The sequence below is a fragment of the Urocitellus parryii genome, assembly GCF_045843805.1.
Source record: "Urocitellus parryii isolate mUroPar1 chromosome 13 unlocalized genomic scaffold, mUroPar1.hap1 SUPER_13_unloc_2, whole genome shotgun sequence".
NCBI lineage: Eukaryota > Metazoa > Chordata > Mammalia > Rodentia > Sciuridae > Urocitellus > Urocitellus parryii.
Genome location: NW_027551770.1, coordinates 1388847 through 1406551, shown reverse-complemented (window position 1 = coordinate 1406551; position 17705 = coordinate 1388847). Strand labels below are relative to the sequence as shown.

The window sequence follows — 17705 nt, the reverse complement described above, 5'->3', positions numbered from 1 at the left end:
GCCCTGCCCTCAGGTCTCCAGGGCTTTCTGCAACCCCAAAGACCCCAAGAACGGGAATGACACGAAAGGAATTAGAAACATCCTAGAATCCGTCGGCACAAAATCCACCCAGACAAAGGACACGAACCAGTCTGGCAGCCCCTCCAGTCCACATGTCCTCTGTCTTCTTGTGGGACCCCGTTGGCTTGGTGGTTGGTGAGTCCTAGGACAGGTTTTGCTTACGAAGTCACCAGCATGTCCCCCCGGGGGCGGCTCTCTCCCCCAACAGCTGGAGATGGAAGGGCTGGAAATGGATGCCTATGAATACATGCTCCTGAGATGGCTCCTTGACTGAAGGCAGCGGTGGGCAGGCACGGGGCTGTTAGTTCACCACGTCATAGTAGTAATTGCGCAGCCGCAGCTCCACTGCTACAAACCCGGGCCTTTTGTCCACCCTGGAAGGGGAAGAGACCAGGTGGGGGTCAAGGTGCCTGTGAAAAGCATTTTCCAAACTGGGGCCTTCGCAGGCCCAGATTTCAAGCAGCTGTGCCCCCTGGTGGTCCCCTACAGTCTTTGCGCCCATCACTGGGTGATCCCCAGCCCATGAGAAATAGATCCCATCTGATTCCACTCCAAACCTGTGGAACCCAAATCTACGTTTTTACAAGATCCCCGGGGGATTCATGTCCACTTTGAAGTTAGAGAAAAATTTTTACTAGAACTCAGAATCTTTTATACCCTAAGTTCTTGGAATTTCCTGGTGATGCCAGCAACATGTCTGAAGATACCTCTCAGGTGAATGTGCTGCAGATAGGTAGTGTCTGACTCGATTTTCTTAAGTCCAAAAACATGGACATAGCTGCAACTCTCCTCCCCACATTCCTGCTGAACATGTATCAGTTTTCTGATAGGGGATGTTATATGGGTTCTTACTGAAACTTCCCCCATTTATTTGGTGCCCAGGATTGAACCCAGGGGTGCTTAATCACTGAATCACATCCCCAGCCTCCCTCCTACCCTTTCAAAGGCAGATCTGGATAAGTTGTGTAGTTAGATCCTTGTTAAGTTGCTGAGGCTGGCTTTGAACTTGCCCTCTCCTGCCTCAGCCTCCTAGCTGCTGGGATGACAGGAGAGCATCACCAGGACCAGCAAAATTTCCCTCTTTTCATGGCTGAGACAAAGACCCAAGCATTCTCTATTGCAAATCTTAACAGGGCAAGGCCTTTCTTTGAGCCAATGAGGTGCTGAAGTAAGCAAACTACGGGTTAAGGTTTTTTGCAATCTTGATCTCTAAAAAGACATTTACAGAGCTCGCTGACGTCCCTGGGTGGGCTCGAACCACCAGCCTTCAGGTTAACAGTGGAACGCACTAACCCGTTGCGCCACAGAGTAAAAAATTGGAGTTCATAACCCACTTGAATCAAATGTATGGAAGATGATATGTCATGAGCTTTGTAATGTTTTGAACAACCAATAAAAAAATGAATAGTGGAATTGAGAATATATTTTTCACTATTCAGTAATTATTTTACTTAGAACATATAAAAATGGATTTCTAAAGAAAGATTATTAAAAGTTTTATTGGATCAAATGGAAGTTTCAAGTTTTATTAGCAAAGAATAAAAAGACTAATAAGAATTGGTTTAAAAAAAAACATTTACAGCTATCTCTGCTTTCCATAACAGGAGCAGAGGTCATGGAACCCTTAGGAGTACAGTCTGACCACATGGAATTGGTTCCAGGACCCCCAAGGACACCAAAGTCCAAGGATGCTTGAATCCCTTCTACAAAATAGTATAGTATTTGCATATAACCTAGGCATGTCCTCCTGTATGTTTTAAATTGCCTCTAAATTACTTACACTATCTAATAGGATGTAAATTGTATTTACTATGGGAATAGTTGGACTTTATTGTTTAAGGAATAACAATAAGATTAAGAAGTCTGTACATGTTCAGTGCAGACATGATATTTTCCATCTATAGAAATCTGATCTGCAGTTGGCTGTACCTGTGAATGGGGAACCCCTGACATTGAGGGATGACTGTGTTTCTTACAACCTTGAGACTATCCTTGCTAAGAAGTTATTTTTCTCATTTTGCAATACTTTTCACTATAATGCAAGTGGTTAAAGTTGCCCAGTAGGTAAACTAGAACTTGAGGTTAAGCGGTATACAACTGTCCTCATTTAACCATTTTGACCCAAGACAGCTGCAGTTCCACCTCGTTCAGTCTAGACACACGGGAACAACCACAGAACATGCCCAAGAACCAAGAGTCTCTATTATAAGAGCGGTTTCTGCAAAACCAAGATGAGTAGTTTTGTCAAATGGCATCAAAATAAATGGTACTGCCAATATCTTTGGAATAGCAAACATTTCAACAGCAGTTCCTGAGAAACTAATAGCCCTTCAAACCATGGCCTCTGGGTCCACAGATTGCTCTTAGAGAACATGCCCTGTGGCTCCCGGGTGCCATTCAAGCTTTTTGAATGCACCTGAATTCTGCTCAGGGGCTGTGTGGGAGGTAATCAGGGAAGGAAAATGCATTGCACCCAGAATTAGGGATTGACTTTTGACTCTGCCTGTGCTAGGTAGCCTGCGAATGTTATGTGATGACCCTGAGCCATGCTCTGCTGGACCCCTGACAATGAACCCATCTGTGATCAGGAGAATCTCCTAATATATTGTAGAACCAGGGGTGCTCTCAGATGGGGCAGCTAAGATTGCAGAAGCAAGGATCCCTTACGCCACCTAGTGGTCCATAAGATCATACCTCCTAGTGACACTGTAGACATCTGTATGTGTAAACACATTCTATGTCATTAGCACAAAGACAAAAGTCACCCAGCAATGCATTCCTAGAACATGTCCATGTCACTAAGGGACATCTGACTGTATCTTAAAGAGGACAGTTCCTGGCCCTCCCCTATTGTTGTTTAGGAAAGGGCATATCTTGATGCATGACAAGGTAGAATTTGTGCTTCCTGTTCATGCCAAGTGATGCCATCATCCTCCATAGCTCTTGGGTAAGGTGCTAGCAGTATTGGGTACTCACTCGTAGGTCCAGCACAGGTTCATCAGGTCGTACATCTCTCTGGGACACCCTTGAGGGCACCCTATCCGCTCTCCTTTCTCCAGCATGGCGGTAACTTCACTTCCTTTCATCCCCTAAGACATGCAAAATACACAGGAGCTTTTGAAACACAGTGTTAACCAACAAACCCAAATAACCACCTCACTGCCCAAGACACCAAAGAGTATGGGCTGTGTTGTCAGTTATATAAGTCACAAGCCAGGGGCATATCATTTATGAGGTTAGAAGTTAGATCCGGTACACAGATTGGGGGAAGAGCTATATGTGGAGAACAGGGAATGGGGTGTTATGGATTAGATACAATGTATCCCCCAAAAGCTCATGTGTGAGACAATGCAAGAACTGTCAGAGGTGCAATGATTAGGTTATGAGAGTCCTAACCTACTCAATGGGTTAATTCACCAATAGGGATTGCTTAGGTGTAACTGAAGGCAGGAAGGGTGTACCTAGGAGATAGGTCACTGAGGGTGTGCCTTTGAGGTTTATATTTTGTCCCTGGTGAGCAGAACTCTCTTTCTCTTTGCTCCCTGATTCCCATGTTCTGAGCTGCTTTCTTTCATCATGCTCTTCTGCCATGATGTTCTGCATTACCTTGGGCTCAGAGCTATGGAGTCAGCTATCTATGGACTGAAACCTCAGAAATGGTGAGCCCCAAATAAAATTTCCCTCCTCTATGTTGTTCTTTTCAGGTATTTTAATCACAGCGACAAAAACAAAACAACAACCACAAAAAGCTGATTAGAACATGAGGATATTCTGGATTTCTGCTCTATTTCCTCATCTGGGGGCTGATTTCATGTGTGCTTCATTTGTGAAAACTCATTGAGCTGAATTTTAGGATCTGTATACTTTTTGATATTACACTTTGATTAAAAAATCTGAGAAGTGTAAACAAACTGTAAATTTGTTTCTGTCAATAGTCATTGTTTATATTTTAGCTCTAGTGAAACATGGTCTGGATATTTTATGCATATCTATATGTGTGACACACCATGAAGAAAATACACCATTCCTTTCAGGTCCGTGTAAACTGAGATCATGTTAATAACCACTGTCAAAAGGTAAGAAGAGACTCAGGGTGCCCAGAGTTCATGATTGTCAGGTTCTTGGGCAGATAATCTGGCGCTTATCCTTTCTATAAGCCACATAGTTTAGGAAGGAAGTGTGTAGACATGGATGACTCACTCGATAGGGCTTCTGCCCATAGGAGAAGATTTCCCACATTAGCAAACCGAAGCTCCACATGTCGCTTTTGCTGGAGAACTTGTAGTATTTGATGCATTCGGGGGCATACCACTTCACGGGCCACTTCCCGTGGGTCTGTGCCTGAACACAAAGCAGATGGAGAGAAAAGCCATGTGAACCAGGGTTTTATCCCCATTAGTGGAAACCTGGACACAAGCCAAGTGACCATCAGCAGACAGGTGGATTAACCAAATGTCATCTGCACAGACATTCATCTATTAAAAGGAAGGAGATTCTGATGCCTGCTACAGCACGGGAGAAACCGACGAGCATCACATTAAACAAAATAGGACAGTCGCCACACAGCAAATATGGTATGATCCTGCTTACTCAGAAGGATCTAGAGAAGTCATATTCAGGAGATGTACAGGGGAGAGTGGGAAGTAGTTTAATGGATACAGTTTCAGTTTTTAGATGTAGAGAGTTCTGAAGGTAAGTTGTACAACATGAGCACATGACCAAACAATGCACTTAAAAATGGTTAAGTGGTAAATTTTATGTTATATGCATTTTAACACAATTTTTAAAATGGAGAAGAGTATGACTCACACAATGCTCTGTGCATGTGTGTGTATGTGTGTGTATATTTGGAATGAAAAGACAATTTTTTTGGTGATATTGGGGATTGACCGTAGGCCTTCATGAATGCCAGGTAAGCACTCTACCATGTCCTTAGCTCTGAAATGAATTTTAAAATCCTATGAAATCTTAAAACTTTAAGCACTAATTTTAGATTTAAATATATATTTTTAAGAATTGGTTGGGTCAAACTGTCAAACTGCTCACTCCTTTTTCTCTTTTCTTGTCTTTTTCTTTCACCTCTTGGCTGCACACGGCTTCACGGAACTTGAAGTTGGCAATGGACCAGCCAAGCCTGAGTGTCAGGTCAAGGTTGCATGCCAACACCGGGCTGCTCACAAGCATATTCAACTAAAACTATGTGTTGGTCTGTAGTTTTAAGCCAATGCTAATTATTTTAGCATAGGCTATTTGCTGTGCCATTTAAAAAATGGAAATTAAATGCTTTAAACTTCCTAATTAAAAAAAAATCCAGTAGTATTAAGAAGATCAAAACTGTGCATAGGGAAGCCCTGGAGGGTTTGGGATTAGTATGGTACACTGTTGAGTCTTGTTATCTCTCCCTGATGTTCCCTTTCATATGAACAAAATCTCCCTGGGGTGGTGAGAGGGACATGATCTCAGTGAAAATTGATTTCATTTCACTGATGTAGGTCAGCAGTAGCAATCTGGGGATGTCACTATGGAGATGGTAGGATACCCTTAGACTTCTCAAAATTACACAACCAACTATACTGCTGTCTTAATCATGTGATACATTATTTTTACATTTTCTGATTTTCAATGTTGTGAACCATATAGTCAGGTGTGCTAATTCAAGTTCATTTTGAATTTTGAACCAATAACAAGGTAAACCTTTAACACATCCTAAACATGCTGAAAAGTCAGCCTCTCTCCATTACTAGCTCCAGCTTCTCTATGGATACAAGCAACTTTGATAGGATCTGGTGTATCTTTCAAGAACAAGCTAGATACAAGCATAAGCGGGTAATATGTATTTTTTGGTAATAAAACTAGGGAATGTGTATTCTGTACCTTACTTTTAATTTCCCTACTTAACCATGCATCTTGGACACAGCTCTAGATTGACACGTGCAAAATAATGTTACTTCTGAAAGTTGCAGTGTGTGCTTCCTAAGAAGCTCTCAGGACTCACAGAGCCAGATTCCTACTGAGAGGACACAAGGTGGTTTCCAGGGATTTGCTGTTACAGATCCGATCCTGCTAGAGTGCACAACACTGAGTGTTTATGTTTGCCCTTGTGGGGAGCTGTGGATCTAGGGCACTGTGAATACAGCTGTGACACCACCCGGAGCAGGCTGCCTTGTGTGGCTCCCCAGGCACTGGGGAGCTCATGTGCCTCCATTCCTATTATTTCTCTGTGATCTGACTTAACTCTTGATTCTTTTATGTTTTATTTTGCCAGCTTTATGGCCTCCTGAACTCGATTATTAGAATAAATATAAATTTTCTTAAAAAGCCTCCCTATCTCTATCTTTTCAGTGGTGTTGGGTCCTTTCTCACTGCTTCTAACAGGGTCCTTACTTCTGAGTATCCTCCTTTTTCTCCTTCTCTGATTCTCAGAGATCTGCTGGTTTGCTCCTCAACTGTACATTAATATCTAATATCTGTGGAAGTTTTAAAATCAACCACCAGTTGTATGTTGCTCTTCCTCTCAAGGGACCCATCCAAGCACAAGCAGGTTACTAGATCTTTGCAGAAAGCTTCAAAGATTAAAAGAGAATGAATCAAAACAGAAAAGAAAAGCAACTTACAAGGAACAGACTCTGCAGGGAAAACAAAATAGAATGTCAACATTCCCCATCATGGGAATCTGTCCATCCTGTCCCTTGAATCTGGGTGAGCTATGGCTGCAGTGCCCAAGAGAAGCAGGGAAAAATGACCCTGCTTCCTGTAGCCGCCATGCTGCAAGGAAGCCCAAGGGCCACAAGGAGGCACTACACAGAAGCGTGCTGGCCCACAGCCCAGTGGAGGTCTCAGGCCACAGGCTGTGGTCAGTCAGTCTCTAGCTGTACAAATGAGCACAATGGAGATGGATCCCCAGCTCCTTTAGTAAACTGAGTCACTGGGCGGGGCAGAAACACCCTGTCCCCACTGAGCCCAACCAGTTTAGTATCAGTAAATGGGTGCTGGTTGGTCTTTCCCTGCACTGAGTTTGCAGTGGTCTTTCATGCAGCAGCAGTAGATACTAAGGACAGCATTCATATTCTGATGTGTATTTCTCCATGTCTTCCTTTAATACTTGTTCCCAACTGGCTGTCCTCTCTTCTATTAGCCATGGCATTCCAACTTGATGCCTGCTTTACAAGGCTCTTCCTTCTGCCATATGTCCTGGTGCCCTTCCTTCCAGACTGCACTTTACTTTGCTGTTTCCCCTGGGCCTTCAGATGGGCTCCTGCTGACACCTGTCTCAGGTTGCTCAGGTCCTACCTGCACCCCAGTGGGCAGCTGCTTTATGAGCAATGGCACAAGGAGGGGGCTGTGTGGGAGCAGGTGCTAGTCACAAATACTCTCCCTAGGGCAGGCAAGTTCAACCAGTGCCTGCTTCTATTCCCAAGATAACTGACATCCGCCACCCCCTTGCCACCTCCTGGAGTCACGTACTGCCTCTCAGAAAAAGGGTGAATGGGTGGGCATTGTCCTCTAGGGGGACTTTTCTGATTACTGCAGGTGGTGCAGCTCAGGGAAGATTCCAAAGCAACCCCCTAACCTGTGTCTGGAGCCACCCCGTCCCCTGTGTTCTGCCACTCACTCATTGACCGTTCAGGGCGCCTTCTCTATTTATGAGAACCCTGGACATTTCTAGGAACCCAAAGAGTCAATCCTTCTGTGACACTTGTCCCAATAACTTGGTGACAAATCCTGTTACACTTTCCAGTTGGTCAACACAGACCCTCTGAATATGCTGTGACTGCATTCCTGTGAAGATGGGACTTGTTCCTTTCTTTTAGTTATCAGTTCATCTGAGGGCATGCAGAAGAGTGACAGTCAGGAGTGAAGTCACCTTGACAAGCAGGAATGGTCATTGTGAAATTGATTTTTTAGGAAGTACAAACACATACTTAGGCCTGGTCATCACTTTATGTTTTCCTGAGAGTCCATCCTCAATTCTGCATAATTTCTGCCTTAACAAACCAAAGGGTATATTTCTTTTCTACTCTCACATAATTACCTTGATTTTTGATTTCCAGGATTTTATTATTTTTATTTCTTACACTTTAATTCTAATGGATACCAACAATTTCCACATATTTAGTGGGAAGACATGGGCCCTGATCTGGACATAGATGATGATTTGGGTGGAGATGATGGATTTATATGATATTTCTCATCTGCTTTCTTTGACATATGTGTAGATATGTGTACGTTAAAGGCTGTTTTGAAATAGATCCATACCAGATGCTCTGGAACAGTGTTCCATTAGATGTTATTAGATACACCATGAATCAGGTTTGAGAAAAACAACAGAGGAAAACCCTCTTCTGAGCATCAGTGTCAGTTAAATAAAAGGGCTTAGGGAAACCTAACAAGAATCAACCTGTCCAGTCCATAGTTTTCAAAGTTAATTTAGTGAAGGAACTCCATCCTTCTTTTTCAAAACAAATTATTGAGTATTGTTTCATGGAACATAATTCGAAAGAGACTAATTTGAGTAAATCTCAAGGTGTGACATATTTGAGTATTTCCATTTAAAAAAATAGAATCAAAGTTTTTTTAAAAGAATATTTTTTAGTTGAGACGGACACAATATCTTTATTGGTTTATTCATTTTTTTATGTGGTGCTGAGGATCAAACCCAGGGCCTCACATGTGCTAGGCAAGTGCTCTACCAATGAGCTACAACCCCAGCCCCCTAGAATCAGAGTTTGATAAGAAAATTTTGACATGGTTACTAGGGAATCTTCTTCTTAAAATCCTACTGTAATAAAATAAAGAAGAGGTTGATTTACCTCTGGGCTTTTGACAACCTGCTGTTCTGAACATCAGGGACTCATTCCTACCTTGTAGTAGTTTTCATCTGCTTGCAGTGCTTTGGAAAGCCCAAAGTCGCTGATCTTCCCATAATGTTGAGTGACCAGCAATACGTTTCTTGCAGCCAGATCTCTGTGCACAAAATTGCACTCCTCCAAATATTTCATTCCCATGGAAACCTGATGAACCAGCTCTATGATGTTCTTATCCTTGATGTGCCTGAAAACCACAAGGCTGCTGTTAGGAACCATGGATAGTTACCCTCACTCCTCCTGCACACCGAAGATGAGACCCTTCATTCCCTAATCTTATACAGAGGCAGCAGAGGTAACCTTGTTAACATAACAGCACTTCCAGATGGAACTCCATTTTCCTGATATTCAATAGGTTTGATTTTCACAGCATGCTTTGAATTGCAAGGAAGGTAGCTTAAAGGTGTGGTCATATTCTGCCCAGCGAGGGCAGACTTCTTGTCCAAATCATCTGAGGGGCTGATTCTATTGCTAAACCGGAAGTGTGGGTAGAGAATGAGTAAAGGAGAACAAAAATGGGTGGATTACAGATTATCTCTAAGTAGCTGGACCCAGAGACTGTGCCTCCTCTCTCGAGGTTTCTGAGCATCGACTACCGTGGGAAGGTGCAAAGGGCGAGGTTTCCCATAGAACTCAGGCTGTTCTGGGGTCAGCAGGAGCCCTGTCCCTCCAGGCACAGCATCTTGGCCTCTGGGCCCATTGCCATACCTGTTCTGCTGCAGATACTTGTTGAGCGGACCAAGCTCTGCCATCTCCATGACCAGCATCCAGGACTCGGCTTCACAGATGCCGATCATGCGCACGATGTAGGGGTTGTCGAGCTGCTGCATGACATTTGCTTCTGCTAATAGTTCATTCTTCAGGGCCGGGTCATTGGCCTCATTTTTCAGGATTTTCACAGCCACTGTTTTCACCACTCTGAAAAACAGGGCATAACCTGTAGGGAACTTTCCAGAATGACTCCTGTCTACAAAACTACCTTCCATGAAGCATGATTCCTATGCAGAGTGATGTTATGCAAATACCTACAACAGCCAGGCATGGTGGCTCATGCCTGTCATCCCAGTGGCTTGGGAGGTTGAGGCAGGAAGACTGCAAGTTCAAAGCCAGCTTCAGCAACTTAGTGAGACCCTAAGCAACTTAGCAAGACCCTGTCTCAGAATAAAATGTTAAAAAAGGTATGGGGATGTAGCCCAGTGGTTGAGAGCCCCTGGGTTCAAACTCTGGTACAAAAAACAAAACCAAAAAATCTGTAACAGAGCGCATCTTATAATGCCATGTGATGAATGCATAGTCTTCTAACCATGCTCTTTTATTTTATAGATGAAGAGAGTAACACCACATTACTTACAAATAATGGTAGGGGACCATGCTAAAGAATGCCCCAAACCAAGCAAAACCCCTAAATGGTAAAATATTTAAAGAGCATCTACATAAAACCAACCATAACATACATGGATTTCTGTAACATCTTGTGATTTACCAATCAAGATTATGTGATCATAAGATTCCTTTAATAACAATGGAAAACAAATTTCTCAGTGCAGAATTATGAAACATACATTGCTAAATCTCACAGTTGGAAAAAAATACTTTTTTTTCCATCTGAAATTTGTTAATTTTAAGCAAGCTTCAACTTAGTTTGCAAAAATTAAGATTTTTTTTTAATATTATAACAAAAAGCACCACCTAGATCATGTTGAACTCCTGAAAATATTCTAATATAGTGAGACCTCAATAAAATAATAGAACTTAATTGTACGTGATTTGAAAAACTGCACCTCTCTGTGATACAATTCCCAGGAGTATGGGAAGTATCTTGTTGAGCCCCCAAACTGAAGAATAAAAAGAGAACTATCCAATAAAATAGATCAAAAAAAGAACCGGAGACTCATTCTGACACACTAGAGAGAAAAGCACTTGTAACTTCGGTGAATGTCAGTAGTTGACCATGGTGGTTGCTTTCACACAGATAGGTTCAGAACATTACAGCACCCCAGAAAACTCCCTGGACCCTCCTGAGGACATGGAGTTACTCCTTTATGCCTTCTCTACACAGCTGATTATTTTGCTTTTCACATTTGGGTCTACCACCCATTGGGAACTGGTTTTCTGTATGGTGTGAGGCAGGGGTCAAAATTAAGAAGTGAAAATCTTTCAACTCTTGCAAATGTTTAAGGAAGAAACAACAAACTCTTTCAGAAAAATATTAGATGAAGGAAACTCCCCAACTCATTTTGAGGCCAGCATTACTCTGATGCCAAAAATCAGATAATTACAAGAAAAGAAAACAAATTGACTGAGATCCTTCATGAACACAGATGTAAAAATTCTAAGAGAAATATTAATACACTAAGTTCAGTAACTTATGAAAATATATAATGAACAAATAACGAACAAGGAGAGTTTATTCCAGGAATTCAAGGTGCGTTTAACCTTCGAAAGCCAATCAGTGTCATCCACCATATAAACACAATAAAGGAGACAGGCCATATGGTGATCTCAGTGGAGGGACAGTGTTCAGCAAAATTAGGCATACATTCATTCTTAGAGAAAACTCTGAGAAGTGCAGGAATAAGAGAACACTTCTTTATTCTGATAGAGAGCAGCTAAAACCTATAGCTAACATTATTCCTAATGGTAAAATATAGGAAGTTTTCTCTGTTGGATCAGTGGCCAGGCTACTGTCCCCTTTTATCAAGCATTGCTTTACAGTTCCTGATTAATACATAAGACACACACAAACACAAGGATTGGACAGGAGGAAACAAAACTGTGATTATTCATTATTCAGGGAAGGATGGCTGTGCTTACTGACTAGAAGACTCAGTATGGTGAAGATGTTATTTGGCCCAAATTAACCTAGAGAGCCTCTTCCCTCCCCATACCCTCTAGTGGAAATTATGTACCTATGTCTATGTTAATACTTAATTAAGCAAGGAATTTAAATATGGCCAACTATAACAAGTTGAAAAAATGTGTGCCTAAATACATGAGAATTAATATTCAGTTTAAAAAAAAAAGATCGTGATTATATACATATATAAAAATAAGCATCGTGGACAATGTGTATATATATATATATATATATATATATATACACACATATATATACCCCATACACATATGCTATGCATATGTACACACATATGGTAAATGCACATGAATATACATACACATATGGAGGGGCAGCCTCAGAAGCAAGGGTTTCTGTGTGTGCTTTTGCCTATATGTTTTTCGTTTTTCATTTACATTGCTGGGGATAAACCCAGGGCCTCTCATATGCTAGGCAAGCTTCAGCCCTAGTCCTCATCTATATTTTTGATCTTTGAATCATGCAAATTACCTACTCAAGAAAACATCACTTTTACCAAAATTTCTTCCATCGCAAATAGAATGAAACAATAAACCCTATCAAACCTGTATTAGTGTTTTTACCTATCTGAAGAGAGGGTTTGTCTCAAAGGACTTTAGAAATCAGTATTTTTATGGGACATTCTATGTGTGATTCCTTCTAAAGATCAAGTAAGATGCAAAGTCATTTTAGTAATGTAGGAATTTTAACTGATTTATGGTACATTGTGATTTTCAATTATACCAGAAAGAAAAAAAAAAAACAAATTGTCCTAATGGTATTTGGAATTAAGAATTTTCTAGGTAAGAAAATTGAGACACATTATAAAATTCCCCCAAATAAGTGAGAACACCATACTGTTGTTTTATTTAAATAAGATAATTCATGTGTGTATACAGGTGCATATTAAACTTCAAAAAAATACACATAACTAAGTGTAGTTAAGAGTGGTCGTGTTTGGGTATGAATATGCTGTTCTCACGCATGTGCTTGTTTCCATTCCCCGATTTTCTATAAGGCGTATGTACTAAAACTGAAATAGTTCCTACACCCATAGTTAGTACACATAATGGATGCTCTCATTATAAGAATACCAGAAATAAACAAACTTTATAATGTATAAAGAACTCAGCCATGTCAGGCTGGATCTTAAGTTCAGGACTAAACGAATATCATAGATGTATTCTTAGAAGTTTCTAGAATGTTTGCTCATGGGGGGAGGATGATAGCATAATGGAGCACCGCTACTTACTTCTTCATTTGGTAGTAGCCCTTTTTCACCATCCTGAAGTTATCAGAGCCCAGTTCCTTGTCCTCTAGAGTGAGCAGGTTTCGGTCCAGGGAGACCTCCTTGGGCCTGATTGATCTCCTCGGGGTCCGCATAGGGGCTCTTGTACACCTCTGTGTCCATGGGCATGGCTTCTATCTGGGGACCTGCAACACAGTCCGGAAACACAACCCTGAGGTGGGATTCCCTGTGAGGGTCACCCCTTTGGTCGCCGTGGGAACGTAGGGTGTGACAGAGAACTGAAGGCAGGGCCGGGAGGCATCAGGAAAGGGTCCTCAACCCCAGATGGAACAGTGGGCTGTGGTGGCTTTAAATTAGGTCTGATAGTGATGGGACATCCTTCCTGCTGAGAGGTGCAGCCTAGGTCACCGCTCCTTGGTGGCCTTTACAGCTGCGTCAACCAGTGGAGTGCAGGAGAAGTGATGCGTGTGACTTCCAAGGACATACGACTTCTTCCTCGTCTGTGGGAAACCTCATTCCTGAAGTCTTGAGGTGACATGCAAGGTGTTCTGAGGCCACCGTGTTGTGAGACAGTCCACAGTAGCCCAGTCACAGGGACCAAACCAAGAGGACCTCTAGTTAGTACACGGGGGAGACAGAGACAGGCTGCCCTGGCCTTGCCCTGGACCACCTGCAGGGTCCAGCCTGAGTCTACCCCATGGGGCAGGTCCAAATCCCGACCTACAGAAGTTAATTAAATGAGATATAACTGGTTCTCATTATTCTAAAGCACTGCCTTAAGGTGTTTTATAGCATTAAACAGACTCCAAGTTCATTAACAAAAAGAGAAACTTGGAGATAGATACCTAGAGGACCCAAGGAAACCCTCCAAAGGCCCCACTTCTGAGGCCATGCCATGATGGGGGTATCTTCAGGAACTGTGTCTCCTCACGGCCTCACAGAGTTAGTTTCCCTCCACACACCTGGAATACGAGCGACCCACACGTCTCTTCCATCCCCACACCTCTGACTGGACCTTCTTCAAAACTAACAGTGGACACACAGGGCTTTCCAAGAACATGACCCTCTCAGAACTGCAAATAGAGTAGATGCCAAATTCCATGGGGAGACATTCGGAAGAAGACTCATGGATGTTGTCCACACAGCCAGTTTATGGAGAGGGTCTTGATGGTAGCACACTATCTCATTCAACAGGCCCGTCCTGCTCACGGACACATGACATCGCTGCTACCACGGGACAATTGTCTCACAACTACAGACCATGCGCTGAACTTTGGAGCCAACTCTACCCACTTACAAGTGCCCATACACTTTGCTCTGTGAATGTCCAGAGAATAAAATTGTGTTTCTCACCTCTCTCCACAGCCCAGTGTCCTCGTTCTGACTCATAAGGGTTGAAGGACACAGCGCTCTCTGGCAGGGTCCTGGGGGATGGGGAGCCTGAAGCACACAGATGACCCCCTATCACTTTTTTCACTGACACACACTCAGGTAGGTCTGAGTATTTTTTATTTTCCAATAATCACAGTTGAACTTATGCAGGGAAGACAAAGGAAAGAATTCAGAAGAACGAAAAGGAAAATAAAAAGGGTTATCTCATTCTTCCAGCGACTGTTTGGATTGTGGAAGGAGTACATGCAGCTCAGGTCCGGCTGGGGTCTCAGAGGGTGTGGGGAGACCATCCCCTCCGTTCATCAAGAATTCCCTCCCCACTTCTGTGGCTTTTCACATCAGTTTCCCACCTACCAAAAGATGCTGAGGGTATTCATGCTCCCCTTGGATTCATTTTCCTGCTCTAACTCTGTCTCTCTGATCTTATTTTACATGGAAGTTATTTTAAAAGGAAAATTCAATACCCACCAGCTGCTACCATCTACTTCCTAAGTCCAAAGCGTGCAGGTACATTTTATTGCCACCTGCTTCTGTGGCCGCAGGGGACATCTAGCACCATCTGAGTCGATGCTGGCAGATAGCCCTAGCCAGGAAGCTACAGGTCCCAAAGTCTGGCTGCCACCAACCCGGGCCATCGCAAAGCTATGGATCCTGTGAGATGAGGAATGTTTTTTGATTACCTGAAGGAAGGTAACAGAAGCCCATCTAAAGCAAAGCTTTGCGGGTCATTACAAACTTGAATAATATGCATTTGATTAACATCAATTTGCATCATGAAATAAATGGGGGAAAAATATACTCCTTATATTCCTAAGGACTCTCCTTCTTGAACACATTTATCCTGAATTTCCTGAACCATCTTCACCTTTAAGATAAATCAAGGTGATTGGGCTGGGGATGTGGCTCAAGCAGTAGCAAGCTTGCCTGGCATGCATGGGGCGCTGGGTTGGATCCTCAGCACCACATACAAATAAAAAAGGTATTGTGTCCACCGGAAACTAAAAAATTAATATTAAAAATTCTCTCTCTCTCTCTCTTTAAAAAAAAAAATCAATGTGATTGCTACTAAATTTAGTTCACAGAAAATCCACAATCCAAATCCCTCCCTACTCCCCATTGATATGAACTGAGTAGCAACTTTATTTATCCCAAACACTGGCCAGGAAGAAATGAGATAACACCAGATTTGGGAGAAATTTAAAGAAACAGAAAGACACTTAAGCTTAACATTACACCGTCACTTATCTTACAGGACATACTAAATCCTCATCTGCCTTATTAGTTATAGGCTCAGAAACCAACGTGTAACAATGCAGTCATAATGTACCACAGGGCCACCTGGCTGTGCATCTCGGTGCATCCTGATGTCCTCCTCTCCTGCTGAGGGCATGGCCTCCCACAGTGGTGAGGCTAAAGGACATGAGGTCTTATCTGTCAGAGGGATATCATCATATCTATGTTCTCATGATCATCTCAGCATTCTTATTGAACTGTTTAAAAGAACTATGACATATCAAAAATGACAAAAGTTCCCCGAGGTATACTATTCATTGCCTGCATGAGTGTCTGCCATATGCATGATAGGTGCTCAATAAAAATGTGTTAAACAAGCACGTGAATGGATGGATGGGTGGGCGGGTGGATAAAAGAAAATTACTCCTTATAAATGGGAGGTGCCAAGTGTAACCTAATATTGATGCTAAAAAGAGTTTTCTCTCCAGACTTTAATAGAGGGGAGTAGGTACAGATTATTCCAAATGACAATCTGCCTCTTTTAAACATTGTATATGATTTCACGTCCAATTTATAATACAATTACCCTGTTCTCCATCCTTCTTGCTGAGTTCCCTCCCTCAAACAAACTCTAAGCTGGAATACTTTTTTAAAAGTTGTTTTTCAGGTTAACATTTACTATAATTTTGAATTTACTTTGATTTTCCCTATAGGAAAATTCTAGATCCCAAGGCAAAACTTGAACAGACAACGAGTTAAAGGATACCCCAGGATAGGCCACCAGGGAGGAAGGGACCATGAATCCTTGCCTTAAGAACTACTGTCTTCTGCTCACTCAGGACACTATCCTGAGGCTTCGACCTCCCCCCAGTAGAATGTTCTCCAGAGCAAGGGGACTTCAAAAAGACTTGTTACAACTAAATCACAGTGCAAATACCTAACATAGAAATCCTGCAGAAACAATCTTAAAACAGAGGTGAAGTTGTTTAAAAAAATACTGGAAAGAATACAGTGTATAAGCACTAAGTAGGAATTAGTATTGATTGACCCGGGGAATCTAAAGTCCTGGACGTGAGTACCTCAGACTCAGATCGGCCGTGTGTTACATACTCCTTGTCTTTGGGGGCTTATTATGGACAAGGAAATAGACTGGGGCTCTCCTCTGAAAATTTGGGCTCCATATTTTCAGCAAAGGTGGCTCAGGGCTTGATTCTATGCTGCCCCACACAGACCACCCTGTGACAAGGAGGTCTCAGGGTTCAGCCACAGAGAGCCCCGAGTCCCTCCATTAACCACGTCAGCTCTCTCCTATCTGGATGCCTTCATCCTCAGCACCCCTTGCTTTCTGGAGCCTGATCAGTTTGGAACAAAAGATGGCACCGCACTTGACAGAACATTCTGTGGCAGAAATGGGGGGTTCCCACTGAGTCAGGTAAGAAAGCAATGTCCATTTTATGATGAAGATGATACAAATCCAAGTTCCACCTTTCCCTAAGGGGTCAATAAGCCATCTGGTAGAAAAACAACAATAGCTTAAACCTCGGAAGTCAAAACACAGCTGACGAGAACAATTTGAGGCCTCTGTACGGAGTAAAAACAAAGGCATAATGATGAATTATGAAGGTATTTATTATTGCGTAACATTTAATGAAATGTTAATTTTAGTGAAAAAACATATGGCTGGTGAGCATTACTATTCCTCGCCATCTTCCTTCTGCTTTTTGTTTGGGGAATCTACTCTGCCCTGATCAATACTATCATCTTTTCTCCATAGAGAACAACAAGGCTTAAAGGAAATGCAGACAGTTCCTTTTACCCAGTTTTGCCAACACTCAAAACAGAGAACACAGCTGTTGGGCACCACTAGGTGGCACCAGCTACCTGAGCTTCTGACTTTCCAAAGAGAAACTGGAAATTTTTAAATCTCATCAATTCAGGTGATGATAGCCTATTCCATAGAAATAATTTAAAAGTCATGTTTGATTATAAGTTATGGTCCCTGATATTATATAGTTTAGGTTTAACTGCAAATAGAAAATATTTTTGACAATTT

At 42.3% G+C, this 17705-nt stretch overlaps 1 pseudogene; it reads right to left on the bottom strand.

The window, feature by feature from the left end:
• Positions 1-361: 361 nt before the first annotated feature.
• Positions 362-17705, bottom strand: part of LOC144251416 (tyrosine-protein kinase SYK-like) — a 49421-nt pseudogene continuing 32077 nt past the window's right edge.